The sequence below is a fragment of the Lissotriton helveticus genome, assembly GCF_964261635.1.
Source record: "Lissotriton helveticus chromosome 1_1 unlocalized genomic scaffold, aLisHel1.1 SUPER_1_unloc_10, whole genome shotgun sequence".
In the NCBI taxonomy this organism is placed as follows: domain Eukaryota; kingdom Metazoa; phylum Chordata; class Amphibia; order Caudata; family Salamandridae; genus Lissotriton; species Lissotriton helveticus.
The window spans coordinates 3,455,331-3,478,025 of NW_027611649.1; the positions used below are offsets into that span (position 1 = coordinate 3,455,331).

The 22,695-nt window shown below is 48.2% G+C and overlaps 1 pseudogene; it reads left to right on the forward strand.

Moving 5' to 3' along the window:
- Window positions 1–1,302: 1,302 nt before the first annotated feature.
- On the forward strand, window positions 1,303–22,056 carry LOC144805443 (uncharacterized; annotated as a pseudogene).
- The last annotated feature ends 639 nt before the right edge of the window (window positions 22,057–22,695 follow it).

The window sequence follows — 22,695 nt, forward strand, 5'->3', positions numbered from 1 at the left end:
TGTGGAGAAGAATTGGCCTCTCCATTTCTTACACATCTTGAGGACTTCAGAAATAGTGAGGTGGGATTCTTGAATAAAGCCTGTGTGACCTGCGTCTGTTTAGCTGTGCATATATTCTATGGCGTTTGTGTATTGACCCCAATCCCCGTACATTCCAGGTTATTATTGTGTAGGCGTCTGTCATTTGACTGTGTATCTTAGTGTATTATGTTTAAAACCCAACCAACACATGCACTAAGAATGAGAGCGCCAATCCAAACCCCGCAAACAAGGGAGCCGGGATCCGGGCTACCGGCAGGACCCCAGTCAAAATCTTAACGTATGCTACATAGGGTCTGAAAAGAACATACAATCACATTTACTTCACTGCAGTCTCACAGCTACATGCCTCAATTGCCAGCCATCGGTCGGTCCGTTCCTCGGGCATCTAGCCACTGCCATGCTGCACCATTCTGTAGTGCTCAAATGTTATATATTGTGTGGGAAGCATGCACTTACCACCCAGGAGTCAGACAGTTCTCAACCAGCGTAGCATACTCAGGTTAATCATGTCAAGGACAGTTATCATGCACCCCCCCGGAGCGCCAACAATCTCAGTAGAGGGGTCTCCGTCGGTCGGTTCATCAATCGGAATCCTGCTGTTGATCGGCATGTTTCTGTTCCTTGCGCTTGCCAGCAATTTTTTTGAGGAAGTCCTGGGCCACCTTAGGAGTGGGAAGTATGGTGGTTTTACCTTCCCAGGTTACCTTCAGATGCGCAGGGTATAACATAGCGTATTCCACCTGCATGTTTCTCAGGTTCATCTTAACAGTGGCGAACTCCCTGCGGGCCTTTTGCACAGCTATAGTGTAATCCAGGTAGAATTCTAGTTGGTTACCTTGATAGTTCACTTGCCTTTTCTCCCGCGCCATCCGTAGTATGTTGTTGCGGTCCCGATAATTTAAAATTTGAGCCACTATAGGTCTAGGGGGAGTGCCTGGTTGAGGACGGGACACCAGCGATCTGTGTGCTCGCTCAACAATGAAGAGCGGAGATAGCTGTTCCACTCCAAAAATCGCTCGACACAGCTCCTCAACATATGTCTCCATGCGGCCCGTATTGGTTGTTTCAGGGACCCCCGCTATACGGACGTTATTGCGGCGCCATCTGGCCTCCAAATCTTCCGCCTTGGCCTTGATCACCTCCAACACCTTTTCCATTCCTCCACATTTGCTAGCAGTGGTATGTGCCTCATCCTCGACCACCAATATACGGGTTTCAGCCACATCTAGGCGCTCCCCCTGTATGTCTAATTTGGCCGCCATGTTATCCACCCAGCTGGTAAGATGGCCGAGCTTCCCGTTAATGTCCTGCAAGTTGGATTGTATTGCCTATTGCTTTCCGTGGCGTTGTCCACATCTGTTTCTGTTTCGGAGTGCGCTGCAGGTCCACGCACCACCCTGCGTGATTCAAAGTTAAGCTTTGATTGCTGCTTGTCTGGTTTCCCCATCCTGATGGACGAGCCGGGACCTTAGAACACTTGTCTGCGAGCAGCACACTGTAGGAAGGCAGTTCTATGTCTGCGCTGTTGATCGCAGAAGGGCAACTTATGATCGTTCCTGTGTTGTCCAAGACCAAGCACCCACTGTAGCGTCACCTGCTAGATCCAAGGGCGAACACAGGGTGGAGACGCTGAGATATTCAGGTGAAAAAGGCAGCTGTGGAGGTAGGAAACAAACCGTGGCAGCATGAACCTGCTCGTGTCAGAAGGTGAGGCCAAGGCAGTGCTATCAGGTGAGGCTGTGCAACGTGAGCTCCCACTATAGTCTGCCAGATAACTACAGCCCGGGAAAATCGTCGCAAGAAATCCACATGTATAATGCAATTAGTGGCTGCTAAGGCCCCGGCCTTCAGCTATCTGTGTTGGGCAGTAAGGGTCAAGAAAGGTTTTTGTCCTAGGACTGGGATGCACTGCCCTACGCTAACGCTAAGACTCGAAGAGTGGATAATCAGTGGAGTATGAGGTGCAAGAGGGCGAGGGGAAAAAACCTGTAACCCCCCAGTGGAGTGTCAACCTAGACTGACACTGTATCAAGACAAAACAGAAACCCATGTTTCGGCAGACAGCCCGGTGGCAGAGGGCTTGTTTTGCAGACATTGAGAGAGTTGAGAGCGAGAGAGAGCCTCTCTTCATATTTCTTGCATCTCGCCCCGCTGAATGCGAGCGGCTGCGTCTTTTTAGCACACTGTTTTTAATATTGCATATTTCACCCTACCTTTTGTTGTGCAGGTCACTAACTTCAGTTTCTGCTTCCAGAGGTGAGCGGCTGGCTGGGGGCTGTTTGTAATCGCGGGTTCCCAGCAGCAGCGGGCGCCATCTTTGCTTGGGCTTCAATCTGCATGAAGCTTCCCTGACACTCCACCCTCGTCCCGCCCCTATTTAGGAGCGCGTTTTACTCCTCTGTCGGTGTTTGGCAGACAGCCCGGTGGCAGAGGGCTTGTTTTGCAGACATTGAGAGAGTTGAGAGCGAGAGAGAGCCTCTCTTCATATTTCTTGCATCTCGCCCCGCTGAATGCGAGCGGCGGCGTCTTTTTAGCGCACTGTTTTTAATATTGCATATTTCACCCTACCTTTTGTTGTGCAGGTCACTAACTTCAGTTTCTGCTTCCAGAGGTGAGCGGCTGGCTGGGGGCTGTTTGTAATCGCGGGTTCCCAGCGGCAGCGGGCGCCATCTTTGCTTGGGCTTCAATCTGCATGAAGCTTCCCTGACACTCCACCCTCGTCCCGCCCCTATTTAGGAGCGCGTTTTACTCCTCTGTCGGTGTTTGGCAGACAGCCCGGTGGCAGAGGGCTTGTTTTGTAGACATTGAGAGAGTTGAGAGCAAGAGAGAGCCTCTCTTCATATTTCTTGCATCTCGCCCGCTGAATGCGAGCGGCTGCGTCTTTTTAGCGCACTGTTTTTAATATTGCATATTTCACCCTACCTTTTGTTGTGCAGGTCACTAACTTCAGTTTCTGCTTCCAGAGGTGAGCGGCTGGCTGGGGGCTGTTTGTAATCGCGGGTTCCCAGCGGCAGCGGGCGCCATCTTTGCTTGGGCTTCAATCTGCATGAAGCTTCCCTGACACTCCACCCTCGTCCCGCCCCTATTTAGGAGCGCGTTTTACTCCTCTGTCGGTGTTTGGCAGACAGCCCGGTGGCAGAGGGCTTGTTTTGCAGACATTGAGAGAGTTGAGAGCAAGAGAGAGCCTCTCTTCATATTTCTTGCATCTCGCCCGCTGAATGCGAGCGGCTGCGTCTTTTTAGCGCACTGTTTTTAATATTGCATATTTCACCCTACCTTTTGTTGTGCAGGTCACTAACTTCAGTTTCTGCTTCCAGAGGTGAGCGGCTGGCTGGGGGCTGTTTGTAATCGCGGGTTCCCAGCGGCAGCGGGCGCCATCTTTGCTTGGGCTTCAATCTGCATGAAGCTTCCCTGACACTCCACCCTCGTCCCGCCCCTATTTAGGAGCGCGTTTTACTCCTCTGTCGGTGTTTGGCAGACAGCCCCGTGGCAGAGGGCTTGTTTTGCAGACATTGAGAGAGTTGAGAGCGAGAGAGAGCCTCTCTTCATATTTCTTGCATCTCGCCCCGCTGAATGCGAGCGGCGGCGTCTTTTTAGCGCACTGTTTTTAATATTGCATATTTCACCCTACCTTTTGTTGTGCAGGTCACTAACTTCAGTTTCTGCTTCCAGAGGTGAGCGGCTGGCTGGGGGCTGTTTGTAATCGCGGGTTCCCAGCGGCAGCGGGCGCCATCTTTGCTTGGGCTTCAATCTGCATGAAGCTTCCCTGACACTCCACCCTCGTCCCGCCCCTATTTAAACGGCCAATATTTGTCAGCGCAGCGGACGAGCCCAGCGGGCGCGACGGAGGCGCGCCGGAGTTGCGCCTGAGTTAAGCCCGTCTGCGCCCGTCCGCGGCAGGCCGGGGCACGGGGCATGTCACTCTGCCCCCCGCCTCATTTATCCCCGTTCAGCCATTATTTCACTTCACGAGCCCGCACCCCCCCCTCCCCCCCCTCCCCACCCCCCCCCCCCTCGAGCCCTCTGTTAAGCACGCTGCATGCGGCCTGCCCGCACCCAGGCAGGACATCTTTCCCCGGGATCATTCTTCCATCTCCCATTCACAGGCCCCCGGACCTGGCAGGCATATCTCGCTCTTCTACCTCGGGACTTTCCCCTAACTCCCCCTTATCTGTGATGTACCTTAACACTCGGTCTCTGGACAGCCATAAATCTGACATCTTCTATCTCTTAGGATGGGAACAGCCTGACATCTTGTTCCTGTCCGAGACCTGGCTCACAGATGATTCCTCCCCTGATATCCTGGCGGCCATCCCTCCGGGATATTACATACTGCAAGCCAACCGCCCCTCTGGCAAAGCGGGCGGTGGGGTCGCAGCCATCATTAGGCACTCAATTCGGTTCTCCCCTGTGTCCACCCCCAGCATCCCTATGACCAACTGTCTTGTACTTAGGCTGGAACAACCCGGGTCCTCTCTTATGTGTCCTAGTTTACCGCCCCCCCCAACCTATGCCAAACTTCTCAGTTCAGTTTGGAGAGCTTATCTCGCAGCTGACCATCAACAACACCAATGTTCTGGTCCTTGGTGACTTCAATTATTGGCCATCGGACCCTCATGAAACCTCTGATTCCTTTGCCTCTTCTGACCTCATGCTGGGCCTCAATTGTACCCAACATATACACACACCCACGCACGTTAAAGGTCATATCTTGGACCAAGTATGGACCTCTTCCTTAGACATCTCCACTCCCCTTGTTCTTCCCTGCCTCTGGTCAGATCATCTACTTATCACTTTTTCCCTTGTCAAGCCCCCCCCGGCCAATATCATCCGAGAATCTAACTTTCTGGCACGTAACTGGAACAAGGCCGACCTCAATAAATTTACCTCCCTCCTGAGTTCATCTGCTCCCTCTATCATGGGACCCACCATTTCCATTGACTCTCAGTCCGATAACCTCACCCAATGGCTCGCTTCCGCCGCTGACTCGGTGGCACCTCTAAAACCTGTTAAGACGCGGCGCAGTCACGACGCCCATAGGTGGTTCACTGAGGAACTCAAGGCACTGAAACTCAATCTCCGTCAGGCCGAAAGACGCTGGCGTCGAGGATACACCCCCGAGACAAAAGCTGTCTTCTCTTCTCAGCTGAGGGAATACAAGTCTGCTATAGCCCGGGTTAAATCCAGCTACTTTTCCAACAAGATCTTGAACTCCACTAATAAGTCCAAAGATATTTTCTCTATTGTTGAGGAACTATCTAACCCGGCGAGAGTCACCATTGCTCCCCTCCCCTCCCAGCCTCTGTGTGATTCCCTGAATCAATTCTTTGTGGACAAAATTGTTAAAATCAAAACCAGCATCTCTGCTCACGCCTCATCTGCTCCTTCCCCCCCCAGTACCCCCGTTCACCACAACACCCATACCCTAACCCAGTTCCCCCTCATTTCAAAAGATAATTTTTTCCCCCTCTTGCTCAAAGTCTCTTCTGGCTCTCCCACCGACTGCTGCCCCCCCCTCGGCCCTGCGAGAAGCTTTCACTTCCTGCCCGGACCCCCCTCTAGCCCTTTTAAACAACTCTTTGACCACGGGGGTGGTTCCGGGATCCTTCAAACGGGCAGAGGTGGTCGCCATTCTGAAAAAACCTACGGCTGATCCATCCATCATGAGTAACTATCGCCCTATCTCCCTCCTTCCTTTCCTTAGCAAAGTCCTGGAGTCCCATGTTACCCAAACCCTTACCTCTTTTGTAGAAGACTCTTGTGTTTTGGACCCCCAGCAGGCTGGGTTTAGACCTGCGCATTCCACAGAAGCAGTCATCCTCTCTGTGATGGACGAACTACGCAGGGGCGCCGACTCTAACACCTGTCAGGCTCTGGTCCTTCTGGATCTGTCGGCCGCCTTTGACACGGTCGACCATGATATTTTGGTTGACCGTGTCAGAGAGGCTGGCATCCAGGGTACCGCCCTGGACTGGTTGCGCTCTTTCCTGACCCATCGCCATCAAGCTGTCAGGCTGTCCCAGTTCTCTGCCTCTCAAGTCGAGTTGACCTGTGGTGTCCCACAAGGCTCTTCCTTATCCCCTCTCCTTTTTAATTTATACTTGGCCCCGTTAATCCGCTCCCTCCGTCGATTTAATGTCTCCGCGTTCAACTACGCGGACGACATTCAACTGGTCTTCACTATTGACTCTGGTGATGAATCCATTTCTACCTTCCAAAACACCCTCTGTTTCATCAGTGATTGGATGGGCACAAACCATCTGAAACTTAACCCCGACAAGACCGAGCTGGTGCTTGTCGGGGGACCCTCCAATCCCTGGCACTCTTCCTTTTGGCCTGCCAGTCTTGGCAGCCCCCCTGTCCCGTCAACTCAGCAAAAATTCTGGGAGTTGTCATAAGTAACGATCTATCTATGACACCCCAGATCAGCGCTGTAGTTTCCTCCAGCCATTTCCAGCTCAGGAAAATACGCAAAATCTCTCGCCTACTTACCACCGATGCCCTTATCTTGGCCCTGCTTGCGTTAGTCATGTCCAGGCTTGACTACGCAAATGCATTATACGTAGGCATTCCTGCATACCAACTCAGGAGACTCCAGTTGATCCAAAATCAGGCTGCCCGCCTGATATACCATCAGCCCAGAGATCAACATATTCAACCTCTTCTAAAAAGTCTCCACTGGCTTCCGGTCTCTGCCCGCTGTAAATTTAAGCTTGGTTGCATCATTTCCAAATCCCTCACTGGTCATGGCCCCTCCTTCATCTCTTCCTTGCTTCATCAGTATGTTCCCTCCCGCACCCTTCGGTCATCTCAAATGGCTCTACTTTCTGTCCCTAGATTCAAGCGGAAGAAACACGGCGGCCTTAGGTTTTCATTTTTAGCCCCGTCTTTTTGGAACTCCTTACCCTTTTCTCTTAGGTTGTCCTCCCCTTACTCCAGATTCAGATCTTCCCTTAAAACGCACCTTTTCACTGAAGCGTATAATTAGTTGTTATCCTCTGTTATGTTATTTTCTGTCTCTCCTCCTAGCTCCCTCTGTATAGCGCCAAGGAACCTAATGGTGTTAGTGCGCTCAATAAATTAATTTAACATAACATAACATAACCCATGCACACTCTAGAGTAAGTAAGTTGAAAAGTAAAAATAGAATCAGATACAGTTATGGAGACAAAGGCATGGAAAACACAATGGCAATAGTAATATTCAAAACAAGAGCAAAATGTTTCGTCGCGTGTGGCACAATATGCCTGCGACTATTCAGGGCTGTACAAAAATGAATAGAAGCCGAAGGTCGCTCAATCAGTGATAATTCCAACCCGACCGGGCTCAGGACCAGATAAAAGCATATGTTTCAAGTAGTGTTTCCCGCACGAATAATCCTTATTGGGTGAAGGAAAAGAATAGGATTGGGGAGTACATCCGACCATGGCGTTAGACAATGTTCGAGAGCATGTATTGAAGTGCTGTTCATAGAAAACCCATAGGGATTGGGTGAAGTAAGGATATAGGGCGAGGATACGTGCTAATGGACAGGTGCGCCCGGCAGGCGTATTATCTCGTGTGTCGGCTAGCAGGTATTATCATGATCCACAAAATGGCCGGCTCCCGGAATCTTCCAAACCATTCTCGCCAATCAAAATGGAAAGCGGCCCGCGCTCCAGTCACTCAGCTCACCGGGCAAGCTTATAGTCATAGTTCTGCCTGTGGCACCCCCACTTCGCCATGTCAGGTGGATAGCAGTCACGCTGTTGGCAATGCAGGTCCAATGTGGCTACGGCGAGAGTGAAACACTGCACAGTGTATAGGGCGCGGGGTAGGCAGTGGCAAAAATCGGCAGTGTAATGTGAGCAATATCGGCCACTGCTCCAGATGATGCAGGCTTACCCGCCATCCGAGAGCCGTCACTTTCTCACTGTCCCCACTCTACTGCCGCTTGCAGCACACAATCGAGCAGCTCCGGCAGGTCCCCGCACCTGATGTCATCCATGGTGTGAGCGGAGTATGAGGAGAAGGGGCGGCAAAAGGTGACAAGGGGGAGCTCTCCTACCTGACCTGGAGGCTTTCCCCGCGTTGCTCCCTGGAGGCTGCCATTTTAGGTCGATGGTGGTGTTGCAGACAGAAGCGCCCAGATCAGTTCACAACAGGAGCAGTGAGCTTTAAACTACCGCATCTCAGGGTACAAACTCGGGCCGCCGCGGCCGTGATCACTGGGCTCCAGGTGCCCCGCTCCCCGTCGTAGCAGCGCTCAGTTCACCGCTCAGCTCTCCAGTCGGCCAACCGGCGCCATCTTGTAGGGTGGCAGCCGCCATGCACTGGAGATGGAAAGGCTCTCTATATCCTCATTCCGGGCACCGAGTGCCGTCAAAATCGCTCTGCAGCTTCTAGACGCGTTCCGCTGCTGACCGCTTCCAGTGGCATATCGTCTGTTTTAAAGGCGAAAACACGCAGGGCCGAAGTCTGTCCAGCGGAGCTGTCACTTCAGGCAGCCATCCCGCAGTGCGCCCTCTAGCGCCCTTTGTGGGATTATTATGGCGTGATTTCAGAGAAACCGTCATTTTCCGATTTCGGAGTTTACTTTGCGTGGAGGACCCTGATGCTGTCGAGGGGGACATAATCTCCAACCATTCATCTGCATCTTCCGGGGTGTCAAAGAAGTTTGCTTTTTGGTCATATATGACTTTCAGGCAAGCAGGGAAGAGTAGGGCATACTTCAGATTAAGAGTTCAAAGCTTCTTCTTTGTCGCCTGATATGAGGACCTTTCCACTGTACTTGCCTCGTGTAATCAGGGTTTTTATAAGATCCTCTGATTTTCATATTGTATTCGGGATCCCTCTCTGTCCTTTTAAAGCAGCGTGTCTCGATCCCTGAAGTTAAGGATCCAAGCAATTATGGGACAGGGCATGGTCCCTGCTGTTGGTCTGCCTGACGGAATTCTGTGTGCCCTTTCCACACAGAAGAAGTCTCAGAGGCCCTCCGAGGCCACATGCTCCCTGAGCCATTGCTCCATAAACTTGGTAGCGTTGGGCCCTTCACATCCTTCCGACAGACCTTTAACATGAACATTATTCCTCTGAGCTCTTCCCTACGCATCATCAATCCTGTTCCTGTTGTCCCAACACTTGGAGCTGTAGCTGTGTCCTTTGCATTGCTTGCTCTTTATGCTGTGGCACCAGTGAGTATATTATCTTTAACGCTGGTGGCAAGTTTAGTATGGTCTGCTTTCAGAAGTGTGAATCCTGTTGATAGGGAGCCGATTTGTTGCTCTATGCCTTTTCTGGAGTCCCGAACTTCCTGTAGGATTAAGTCTAGTTTGTCGGGTTCTGAAGTCATGTTTTTTGGTGGGATACAGCTCAAGGAAGGCTGATGAGAGGCGGTGGTCTGTATTCTCCATTTGTTGTTTGCCTGTAGGTGTGGTCGTCTCCGGGACTTTACTTTTGGGGCCTCCCATTTTTATTTGTTTCCCTGCACAGCACCCGGAGGCCACACAGCGTGCCTATGGATAGAAGTGTCTATTTGGGTGCAATATCTCTGTTATTGCAAGGGGTGATGCACTGACTTTAGCAGGCAGCTCAGTGTGGTCTGTCGTATGTATGGTTCTAGCTTGAACCAGTGGGCCCCAGTAGGCGATTCTGTGTAGTGTCTTCGGTAGTTTCCTCCAACTCACAGCCCCCCACCCCACTGTGTTGTTGCACAGGTAGCTGATAAATTATGTTACCCAAGTGAACACTTTGCTTTTAAGTTGGTGAATTCTCTTTCAAGCAGTTAGCTCAGTTCCATTCTCGAGTTGCCCCTTGTTGTATGCGGTGTCCACTCTGTCCCAAGCCTGAACTACCTCCTGGAGCTCCTTCGTTCACCCTCCAGTGTCTGCGTGCTGCAATGAGGGAGGAGCACGGTGACTTATGTTGGTAGGTGCAGCAGAGTGTCTTGCTTCCCTCAGTAGGCCATATGATGCGTAACACTTCACACAGTGGGGATTCCTCCGCCCAGCATCAGGGAAGGCCCATGTTTATGGGCAGTATCCTGGGGCCTACTCAACCTCTTTGTGTATATAAAGTAGAAGGAGGGTGGATGGGGGAGCACCGAGAGTCTCTACTCACCATTTTTCTTTCGTGGTCGAGCACAGCCACTGCATGTGTGTTCGTCCCAGGCCGGTCACAATGTAGGACAGTGCCCAGGTGTTTGCCCGAAGTGCAGCCAGGCCACCGTTAGTCCTGCGCAGAAGGGGTGTTTGGGCATTTCACATACCCAGGGGGAGCTTGCAGGTCTTCGCTCATCGACTGGAGATCGCAGCCAAGTCTGGTGTTGCGCAGGGGCGAGGTTGTGAGCTGTACCGTGCACTGCGCCAGTTTGCTGGCCTCTGTTGCCGGCCATCCAACCCCCGGGGCCCCACTTAGGCCTGCCTCCACTCTCCAGCCCCCTGCTCGTCGTCTGTCCAGTGGTCCCAGTAGTTCAGTACAATGCAGGTTTGGGGCGGAGGGTGGACACAGCCTTCCGCCACCAAAGCTGGAGAGGCGCGGGTTCGCTCAGTGTGTCATGCCGGGGACGGGTCCAGAGGCCTCAGTGATGCAGCTCTCAGGGTCCTTGCCCGCATCCAGGGTTCTCTCTATAGCCCCGGAATGCAGGGTTCCCCAACTGGTTGGATTATCGTACCTCTCTGTGCCGTCCTCGTCCCCGTGATCTCTCAAACCGGTGTTGTTTAACTCTTATCGGGATCAGGCGAATTGGTTTGGCCTCAAATGGATTCAGCACAGTCGCTGTGTTTGGCTGCCCAGAGGTCCCATCAACTGTTTTGGAGTGGGTATATCATCCGCCTTCTGCTGTGCAGTCACACTTCTCTCGTCTGGTTGTAGGATGCATCCTAGCAAAACAGGATTTGGCAGCATTAGTTGGTCCGGGCGTGGAGCTGTCTCAGAGTGTGTCCACTATGCACAGAGGCTGGTCACGCTCTGTGGTTGTGAGTGACTGTATTGTAGAGGGAATGTCTGTGTGAGTGGCTGTAAGGATGTGTGAATGGTAGTATGGATGTGTGAATGGTTATGTTAGTGGTTATGTGGGTGTGTGAGTGGTTGTATGGGGAGTGAGAGGCTATCAGTGACTGTATGGGTCAGTGAGAGACCGTGTCAGTGGCTGTATGGGTAAGTGAGTGGGTGTTTGGGTGGCTGAATGGGTAAATACGTGGGTGTATGAGTAAGTGGCAGTGTGAGTAGCTTTATAGGGGAGTATGTGGGTGTATGAGTACCTGTATGGGTGAGCGAAAAAAAGCAAAGGTTACAGGGACGTTATAGGTAGGAAATAGCATCAAAAACTTTAGAAATTCACAGAAAAAAGGGTACAGGGAAATTTACTTAGGATCAGATTTTACACACACAAAACCATATCAACTCAGCAGTTATCGTTACATGGGCTAACTATAACTTGCGCCACCCACAATGCACTGCTTATGAAGCGGGCAGAGAAACACATGAAGAAATTGCTCCTGCCCGTAGAGCGTAGGATTTTAAGCTGCTTCCTACGGGTAGGAACAATGCTGGCTCCCTCTGGCATCACGGAGGCTTAGTGACCCCCTCTGGCCCCCAACAATAATGATGTGGGTGCCCTGGGTGGGCTCAAGGGCACCCACCCTTTACTGGCAGGTCCATTTTTGTAAATCTTTCTTTATGCGTGGTCATAGCATATGCATGGTAAAGACTTGTGTGGTAAAGCTGTTACGTGGTCAAGGCATATGCATGGTAAAGACTTGTGTGGTAAAGGTGGTATGTGGTCAAGGCATATGCATGGTAAAGACGTATGTGGAGAAGGTGGTACGTGGTAAAGACTTGCGTGGGAAAGGTGTTACGTGGTCAAGGCATATGCATGGTAAAGACTTGCGTGGTAAAGGTGGTACGTGGTAAAGGTATTGCGTGGTAAAGGCATTTGTTGGAATGTATGACATTATAATTAGTCTAATCCTGCACAATCTCTTGACTTGAAACAAAATCCTGGGCCTTGATAAACTGGACACAGACAGCCCCAAAAAAGTGCAAAAGAACATGTAGTGGGAATGTCATGTCAAATTGTCATCACATGCCATTTTCCCAGTGCATTGTACCATTTCCCCAGTTTTGCCAGGATAAATTGTTCTATGAACCGTATAGCACTACTCGCCACCACGTTTAGAGGGTGATCCATTTCTCTTCCTACCCTGGAAGGAGAGTTACTCCTGCATTTTGTTGAAGTGAAACTATGTTTCCAGTGTCAGAGTCAGATTGGGGTCTGTGAATTCTCACTTACTAACTCACAAGTTAGCGTTCATTCACAAACTGACAAGGCGAAGCTTGCGTGCGCTGCATTTACTAGTGTGTGATTCTACACAGGCAAAACATGTACACCTGGCAGCGATCATCTGACTAGTTTTCAAACATTGTTGAAAGAGCTGCTTAGTCCTAAAAACTCCAACTCTTTGAGCATAAATAGGATAAGCTGTAAACAACTATTCTGGGGACACAGACAAGCCCACTGACACTTAGGGCCAGATGTATCAAAGGGTTTTACCCATTCTGTGTCTATGGGGAAATGTGTTGATACATATGGCCCTAAGAGAGAAACAGTAATAACACTTATTCACAGGCCCTGGAAAGCCCCCTAGTCCTGCTCATCATACAGACCCATCTCCCTCCTAAACATTCTTGCTAAACTATTCACAGGCATTCTGGCACACAACTTAGTCCGTTCATAATGGCCTTATGACTGCAAGTCACAGCAGTAGTGAGATGATACTGTGCCGTTAATAAAATGGATGCTTTCCAAATCTGAGAGGACACTGGACACAATGTCTGCCAAGGGCCCGATTTATATTTAGGCAAATGGTTTATTCCGTCATAAATGTGGCAGGTGTCCCGTCCACCCTATTAAAAGTGCATTATATCCTGTGTCAGTTGTAATAAAGCGGACGGTATCTGTCATGTTTGAAGCAATAACCTGTCCGATAAACTCTAAATCAGGCCCTATGTCTGCAGCAAGTGTTGTAGAAGGAGCAAGAGCCAGCATTATAGGAAGAGGGCCTAGAAGCAGATATAGTCCCAGAGGCACTGAAGCACCTACCTCTTCACTTCCTCTGTTTTAACCTCATTTGTACCTACCTGTGCGCCTGCTCTGTTTGTACCTCATAGGTACCTATATGTGCACCTCATCTGTTTATACCTCACAAGCACCCACCTGGGCACTCTCTGTGTTTATAGCTAATAGGCCCCTTCCTGTGCACCTCCTCCTCCCCAGGTGAGCTTCTGAAATGAAGCTTGTGAGCACTGTACTGCCAACCATGGCCTCTTGACTATCAGGCCATTATCTGTATCTGCTGTGTGCATGCTTCAAGTGTGTCTCCCTGCCTCACCCAACAATGAACCCTGTGGAGTGAGTAGACAAATAGAGGGGAGTAGGGAGCTGAAGGACATGGAATGAGGTAAACCTGGATAAAAGAAATATGGGATGGGGGAAATGACACTTCACCTGTGGACAACAGACACCTCCTCCCGCTCTACCAAAGCCCTGTTGAGTCACAAAGTAGCATCGTGGCCTTCAAACAGACAACAATAAGTCAAATATCTTGTAAATGTTGAAAAACAAAAACAATTATTTGTATGCACACATCTGTTGGATTGGGAGATATTTCAGTTAAATTATTGGTTGTGATGGATTCTCTATAAGGAATAAATGACTGATATCATTGAATAATAAATTACATGATTTAATGTTTGTTTGCCATATCTGTGTGCGCAATATAAAGACAGGCCATTGGAAATAACCCCTCATTCTGTTTCACGGAAAACCCTGGAAGGAGCTGCTGATTGAAATACAACAGGATCTTAACTTTACCTACTTTAGGAAGAACCAAAGACTCACTTTTTAAGTTGTCTTTCAGGGCAGAATTAGTCAATAGTTTAAGGGAGATGGATATATATTACGCTGATAGAAAATCCACCTCAACTCAGGATAATGCTCCAGTCTTCCAGGTTAGAAGGATCCAGAAATGCTTGAAACAGGAGGGCTGTAAAATGTGTTGAAGGTGACTTGGGGCCTTATTACAAGTGTGGCGGTCTTCCAATGGGACTACCACAGCGGAGGTACCAGGCAGACTGCCAAGCCCATTGAGAGCCGGCCGCCGGATTATGGCCTAAATCCAGGGTGGGTGGGCGGTGCAGCAGCGGTCTTGCGGCGGCTGTATTAGGCTCATTTGAGAGTATAAACAGCATATCACCACCTTAAGAGTACCTGCAGCACGTTCCAGCACCATGTCATGCATGCCACACTGTGCAGGAACAAGGGTGCAATTCCATGAGGTTGCACAACATGTGCCCCCCGCATGCAACCCCAGGAGCAGAATCGGCCGGGGAACTGTTAGGGACCCTTACCTGCATGTCCTTTATCCTTTTCATGGTGGGTCCCTGCCATGAAAAGGGCGGTGGATATGCAGACGTAATATGCTCTGCGACATCGGCACTGCCAACAAATTCAGGGTGTTTGCAGACCGCCTCCACAGCGGGATCCTTGATCCTGGCGGGGTGGCGGTCTTGTGGCGGTCCTCCCACCACACTCATAATACGGCGGTCAGACCGCTAGGATGGTGGCAGTTGGACCACCACCGTGCGTACGGCGTGGAGAAGTGTGGCTGATGGGTTAGATGAGGCAGACCCTGAAGCAGGGGTCAGACCCGGGACCAGGTTTCGATCTCCGACGCGGCAGGGTCTTGAGCTCAAATGTCCACGGACTCGATAATTCTCGCTTCGGTGCCTACTCAAATCAGGGGTTCACACTCTGCAACTCTGGGCAATAGCTTGCTCAATCTCCAATACGGCCCCCCGTGGCGGGATGCCTGGCTTTCACCTTGGGGGTACCCAGTAGGGGACGTCTCACAGGGAAAAACCAGGACGGGTTCCCAAAGCAAGCGCCTTGAGACCCTCTAGTGGTGATAAGTGTGCTATATAAGAAGCCATATTACATTATTTATTACATTATTATCATGAGGGCCGTCGCACTCGTAGTAAGGCCCTTAATGAGCTGCAAGGTAAGGCGGGAGTTGGCATTTGAGCTGATCCAGTGTGAACATGAAAGCATTGTGAAAAAGGTGTCTGGAGTTACCTTTGTCATATATACTTCCTAAAGAGTTACCTTTGTAATATATACTTCCTAAAGAGTTACCTTTGTCATATATACTTCCTAAAGAGTTACCTTTGTCATGTATACTTCCTGAAGAGTTACCTTTGTTATACTCTTCCTAAAGAGTTACCTTTGTTATACACTTCCTGAAGAGTTACCTTGGTTAAATACTTCCTGAAGCGTTACCTTTGTTATACACTTCCTGAAGAGCTACCTTTGGTAGATACTTTCTGAAACTGAATTAACGGCAGCGCTTCCTGATTCCTCTCTTTTTCAACAATTTGTTCTGTTTAAATGAAATCTTATCTACCTAAAACTGTCTATGTAGCATGAGTGCTCTGTGGCTGCCCTTTCGTTAGTAATTTACTCTGGAACAATGGTAAATTACTGCCTTTTCAGAAGTAAATACAATGTGACATGTTCAACCACAGTTTTTTTTTTTTTTTTTTAATTTTTGAAAACCTTTATTGCGCATGTAACAGAAAAACAAATACGGGCCTACAACCATCCGGCCGGCCACAATACTTTTGAGCGCAGGTGCCAGCAATACGGTCCCCCAACGGCATCAGGTGATACAGCCACAAGTAATAACAGTTACACTGGTAAAATCATGTCGCCAGGGAGAAGGAGCAGTAAGGTTAAATTTTAAAGTTTTTCCGGTTAAATAACAAACAATGAAGGATAGGTGCAAAGGAGATCCGAGTCCGTACAGTAAATCCCCACATGAGTAGGCAGCTGGAATAATAGCAGCAATTGCGTGAAGCACCCAGTGGAATGGCAGTACAGTAAAGGAACAACTTGAACAACAAGAACCATGCTCGTACCACTCCCAGCGCCACCCACTCCCATCCATCCCCTATCACAGACCCAGAAAGGAAAACAGTACAAGAAAGCGCAGAAGAGTGAAAAAAAGGCCCATAGAAACTAAATAAAGAAAGTGACATCTACCCCCCCACCCTACACCAATGCGGAGGCTACGGCCTACCCCCCCCGACAATGTGCCTGTCGCCCATTAAAGAACCCGAAATGTAGTTCAAGTAAAGGAAGAGAAGAAAGGAAAGAAGAAGAAAAATAATAAAAATACAACTCTGAAATATAGAGAGTGAGAGTAGGCCATCCTAATCTGCAACTCTCAAAAACTACAAGTGAAGTGGGAGGAGGAGCCAATCCAAGCGTTCCCAGCCCCCCAATCAAAGACACTGTCTCCTCACGATTTGCGACGCCTGAGGACCAAATATTAATACGAAAGCAGTTGGGGAAAGACATTATATCGTGTATGACTGAAACAAGTGTGTAACATTTCCAAACCCGGTCCAACCAGTCAAGCAACCGACAACATAAGAGGAACCCACCACTGACCCGACCTCGGACAAACCCCAAAATAAGGCGCATGAAGAAGGCCCGCCCCCTCCAAGACAAAGAACCAAAAGACAATCAACCCGCCAGGAAGGGATACAAAAGAAAAACACAATATCACAGTCGCAACTCGAAATAAAAAAAGAGCAGTGTACATTATAGCAGGTACAATCCTGAAATGGGGAGGCAGTGCATTTAAAACGAGACCATTATATCAAGCAGTGTGCCAGTCCGGGTTTCAGCCAGCCAGTCAATCAGAACCAGTGAGAGAAACAGCGTCAACCTTGTCCTGAACGTCGAAACTCGAGCAGTCTTGGCCACCGCTGTGAGCGCACTCCATGCAGGACAAAGGAGTAAAATGGCCGCCCCCGGCACGGAAGAAACGGAGGAAGAAGAAGGGAGTGTCCCCACTCGGCGGCCAGAGAAGCGTCCAAGGTGACGGGCTCTACTGTTCCCGCAGGGCGGCACACACTCCGATAGTGAAGAAAAGACGATGATAGCATTCCCGCAGGCAAAGTCTCAGTAGTCAGAGTGGAGGGAAACTTTGTAGCTGCAGCCTCGTCAGTAAGGATACACTCGACACTGTAGCTAGGGACATGGCCGTCCTCCGTGTACACATGTTGCAACATTGTATCCTTCTCGGGAGCAGTGAGAGGCAGCAAAGGGTCCGCCAGCCGTGATTGAGCAGCGCTTTCGATCTTCCGTGCCAGCTCTCGAGCATTCCTTCGCCATGTCGCCCGTAGGTCTACAATTGCCACCAGGATGTCTCTATTAGTCAGGACGCTCCGCGGTATTGGCCGGTCAGCACTGTTCAACGACGCCCTCCGTGTAGTCTCAAGCCCCAGGACAGGCAGGGCAGCAAGTACTGGAGACAGGGGATCGGCCCCTCTGTCGTTCCGGTAGGCAGGCACCATTATCTCCCCTACAAGCAGCCCACAATGGAGGGAGGGGGGGGCCGACTCCGTTATCTGATGAAACAGGAGTTAAAACCACCAGAGGCAGCGCGAGTGAAAGCCCCTTCAACGGCTGTTGGTGCAAGCGTCCCACGGCGGAGAAAGCGCCTTAAGATGGAGTCCGTGCATACGGCCCGTCTCAGAACAAAGAAAAGCGTCGCCTGCAGAGTACCAGCCCCACAATTAGACACTCCGCCGTGAAATAGGGTCCCGTCCCAGTCGAGAAAGCAAATCCGCTCGTCCCATCCGTCGGTCGCGCTCCGCTCAGGATCGGACCTACCACAGCCCTGCCATCGCTCGTTCCACCTCCCAAGTCCAGCAGTGGCAGGCGGGGACCATCGGAGCAGATTCCAGGGACAGCGTCGGAGGTCGGCTAACTCCACAAGTCCACCATCAAATCAGCCGAAAGAGACCTCAGGAGAACGCAGACTTCCCCAGCGCGTTCGTGACTCAGTTTAAACTAATGCGATCGAGGATAATTTGCAGGATTTTAAGGCGAAAACCAGACGGGTCGCGGAGCCGGGGACTCACACGTCCGTCCCGTCCGCCATCTTGGCTCCTCCTCTCAACCACAGTTTTAATGAAATATCCATGTATGGTAAAATGTTACTCAGTGAATAATGGTAAATCACTGCCTTTTCAGAAGTAAATAAGATGTGACATGTTCAACCACAGTTTTAATGAAATATCTATGTATGGTAAAATGTTCCTTACTAAATTTCAAATATGGTAGCGAAGAGATGTCTTCTACAGCTGATTAAATATTGTGTATTCACATTATATTACATTTGCATTTAGTAATATTGCATTTCTTTACATCCAACAGAAAATAAGCCTTAAATGCACGGATTGATTATGAATAATGAAGAAAATACATCAAACCTGCAACAATTATCAAAAATAAGGAGCTCCAAAAACGTCAGTGCAATCAGAGGCAGAGGAGAGATCCAGGAAGATACAGTCAAAGGCATTTCAGTGAATACGAGTCTGAGATCTGCACCTCGACACCCCTAGACGAAGAAATGACCTCAACAAAATTAAGACAACCAAGACAACAAAACTGACAAACCACCTGCATAAACAAGCGTCCAACACCAGCTTTGATCATGAGGCTGGGTGAGAGTTGGAGGAAGGTCTTGTGTCTATTTGGGATCCATAGCTTGGAACAAACTCCCTCTTCAGCTTTGAGCTGTTCGCAACATGATAATGTTTAAAAAAGGTTGAAAACTTGGCTTTTTGTCCATGTTTGAAACAACCGGATTTACTTTCTTTTCTGACCTGTGCTTTGCCCCGGGACACTCTTTGGAGTAGCTGTACACATTACGAGTCGCTTCACCATCATGATGTGGCTAGAGCAGTGCTTCGCTATCGAAACTGGCACCAGACCAGCATTCACTGCTCTAGGTGTATTGCAAACTCTTTCTAGCCAAACCGCAGGCACCAGGGAAAAGCACAACAAAGTGGAGCCTAACAACTGAAGGCTAAAGGAACGAGTGGTTCTGCTGCCTAAAGTACAGAGTATTGTCCCAATTTGCACCTACCGGAATGAAGATTAAGCTTTACTCGAAGCATGCGTAGCCATTATCCATTCTAAAAATGCAATCACCCACAAGGAAGCCTTACTTATGTTATGAATGTGGCAGGTATTTAGTGAGTCTTGTATTTTATTGTTAAATCAAAATCAAGTGTCCAAAATATCACACATACAGGGAATGTGAAAATAACGCAAGTGGTTTATTAACTATGCTGACCCTTCAGGAAACACGGTCAGGAGACAAAACGTGCAATTGCATTGAATATGTCAAGAACTTTAGCCAATTAGAAACCCTAAAAGAGCATCAGCGAATGCAAACAGGGGAAAAACCATACCATTGCAAGGAATGTGTAGAGAGCTTCAGTCAAATTGCAAACCTCCACAGACATCAGCGAATACACACAGGGGGAAAAACCATACCTTTGCAAGGAATGTTTGCAGAGCTTCAGTCGGTTATCACACTTCCAAACACATCTGCGAATACACACAGGGGAAAAACCATACCATTGCAATGAATGTGTAAAGAGCTTCAGTCGGTTATCACACCTCCAAACACATCTGCGAATACACACAGGGGAAAAACCATACCATTGCAATGAATGTGCAAAGAGCTTCAGTCAAATTTCAAACCTTTACACACATCAGAGAATACACACAGGGGAAACACCATACCATTGCAAGGAATGTGTAAAGAGCTTCAATCAGATTTCGCAGCTATACACACATCAGAGAATACACACAGGGGAAAAACCATACCATTGCAGTGAATGTGTGAAGAGCTTCAGTCAGTTACAAGAACTTCAAGCACATCAGCGAACACACACAGTGGAAAAACCATACAATTGCAAGGAATGTGTGCAGAGCTTCAGTCGGTTATCACACCTCCAAACACATCTGCGAATACACACAGGGGAAAAACCATACCATTGCAATGAATGTGCAAAGAGCTTCAGTCAAATTTCAAACCTTTACACACATCAGAGAATACACACAGGGGAAACACCATACCATTGCAAGGAATGTGTAAAGAGCTTCAATCAGATTTCACAGCTACACACACATCAGAGAATACACACAGGGGAAAAACCATACCATTGCAGTGAATGTGTGAAGAGCTTCAGTCGTTTACAAGAACTTCAAGCTCATCAGCGAACACACACAGGGGAAAAACCATACCATTGCAAGGAATGTGTAAAGAGCTTTAGTCAATTATCAACCCTCCTTAGACATCAGAAAATACACACAGGGGAAAAACCATACCATTGCAGTGAATGTGTGCAGAGCTTCAGTCGGTTAGCACATCTCCAAACACATCAGCGAACACACACAGGGGAAAAACCATACCAGTGCAGTGAATGTGTGAAGAGCTTCAGTCGGTTAACAGCCCTCCGGAGACATCAGCGAATACACACTGAGGAAAAACCATACAATTGCGGTGAATGTGGAAGTAGCTTTACTTACTCTTCAGCACTAAGAAATCATCAGCGAGCTCACAAAGGGGAAACAAATCTTTTAAATGCCATGAATGCTTGAAAAGCTGTAGTCCATTATCACTCCTAAGCAGGCATCAGCGAACACACGCAGAAGAAAAGCCTTCAAGTGCAATAAATGTGTGAAGCAATGTAGTCAATTATCAAGCCTATGTAGACATCAGCTTACACACACTCTGTAAATACTGTACAACTGTAGTGAGTGTAGAAGTACCTGTAGGAAATCTTTTGCATTAAGGATTCATCCGTTAATGCTCACAGAGAAAAATCCTTTCAGGTGCAGTGAATGTGTGAATATCTTCTGTCAGTTATTAAACCTTCGGATACATCAACTAACATACACAGAGTAAAAATGAGCATTGCAATGAATGTCAGAAGTGATTTTGTCAATTGCAGACACACCTGGGCTAAACCTTACAATTGCACTAAAAGTGTGACACGCTTTTTTCAATTTCTTATCCTGCATAGCCTCAGCAAACACACACCTTCATTTAACTCACTTAGAAATAATCCTAGAGATGCAGTGAATTCAGAAAGAACTTACGAACATTAACAATAATATTGACTCATCTGAGGACATAGACAGGAGCAGAACAGTACCGTTATTGTGAGATGAAGGAATTACAGGAAAAATATATAATTATGTGGGATATTCAAATACCAGATGAATGAAGACTCGACTAGAAGAAAAGAAGAAAACCAAAGATTTGTAGAGTAATAAAAGTGTCTGTTCCCAGTGATTGTTCACATTGGTACACATAGTAAAAACAACGTGATATAACAGGAAATCCACTGGGAGACTAGCACAATGTGGAATAAAAGAAAAGAAAACTGGTGGTTTTTATTTGGCGACGAAGAATTACAAAGAAAAACATCCAAGAGTTCCTGTTCATGCTACCTGTAAAAGTGTAGTGAGGATACGGTTCTGCCTGCACACATTGCTATATTAGCATACGTGAGTTAGTTGCTCAAACGCCATTTTGCTGCTTTTGCACATGACACTACATGTTTCTGTTTTTATAAAGACAAACTGCTTGCTTTTCCTTCACATGAGAACGGTCTGGTTTTCACATCTCTAGACTCACAGTGCGACCTCAAGTCTGCACAAAGTGTTCAAGGTTAAAATAACAATGTATGCTGTTGATGCAGGTTGATTGACCCATGCTCTAGACACAACACGAACACAGCTGCTCATTTCTGAAACTCAGGTGCTTTTAATATTGCACTGCATGCATGAGACTAGAACTTGGAAAAAACCTTTCCATCGACAAAGAGCTGTGCTGATCTGGGATGTGATTCACTTTACCTGACTTTGGAGGTAGGCGGTCCCCGTTTTAACCTAGAGATCCTCTATTATTATTATAATACCTAGCAAGAGGAGGGTGGTATAAAAGGCGCTATAGACCTGGTTCCACTATCATTATAATATGATTTCTCCCTTTCTATTTTATGGAATTGTAACAATGCTGATTGTATTGATTTTATGCGTCTTTTTACTGATGTTACCAACGATATTGCATCTTAGAGCACGTAGTTGAAATAAACATTTTAAACTATACGTTGTCTCTGATTACTCACATTGTGGACATTTATGAGAATAAAAATGAAATAGTGTTCTTGATTCCCACTATTCCTGAGAGGTCCCAAAGTCACTTGTTCTGGGTTGTCTAATCATTGGTAGCTTTGCTTTAGTACGGAGAACGAATGAGACACTGATGCTAGTTGGATAGGGGTTCTGGGCACTGAGGTGGGTTTTAGGTACACCACAATACACTGAGGTCCTGGTTTCCTGAGCATAGTTCTGTGCATAATCAGAATCCCTCCAACATGGCACTCAACGTCTTGATTAGAGCTTTATATGTCCACAATACCCTTACCACTGTTTCCGGTTAACAGGCGTGACGGAATAACCTACCTATACGAATGTGTTATAGGTTAATTCAAACTTAAGATTTATAAAAACTTTCACGTTTTGAATTACTACCCTTTTTGTGTTGCAATTTATAAATTGGTTTTCTTCTCTATATCCTTATGGGTGATATTGACATAGCTCAGCCCTTTGAGCTTTTCTACTCTTGGGTTATATTTCTTGCAATAAATGCGGATGAGGATACATTCCATACATACATTCACACTGCGATTCCTGTGAACTACACTCCATATAGGACACAAGAGATTCCAATTTCG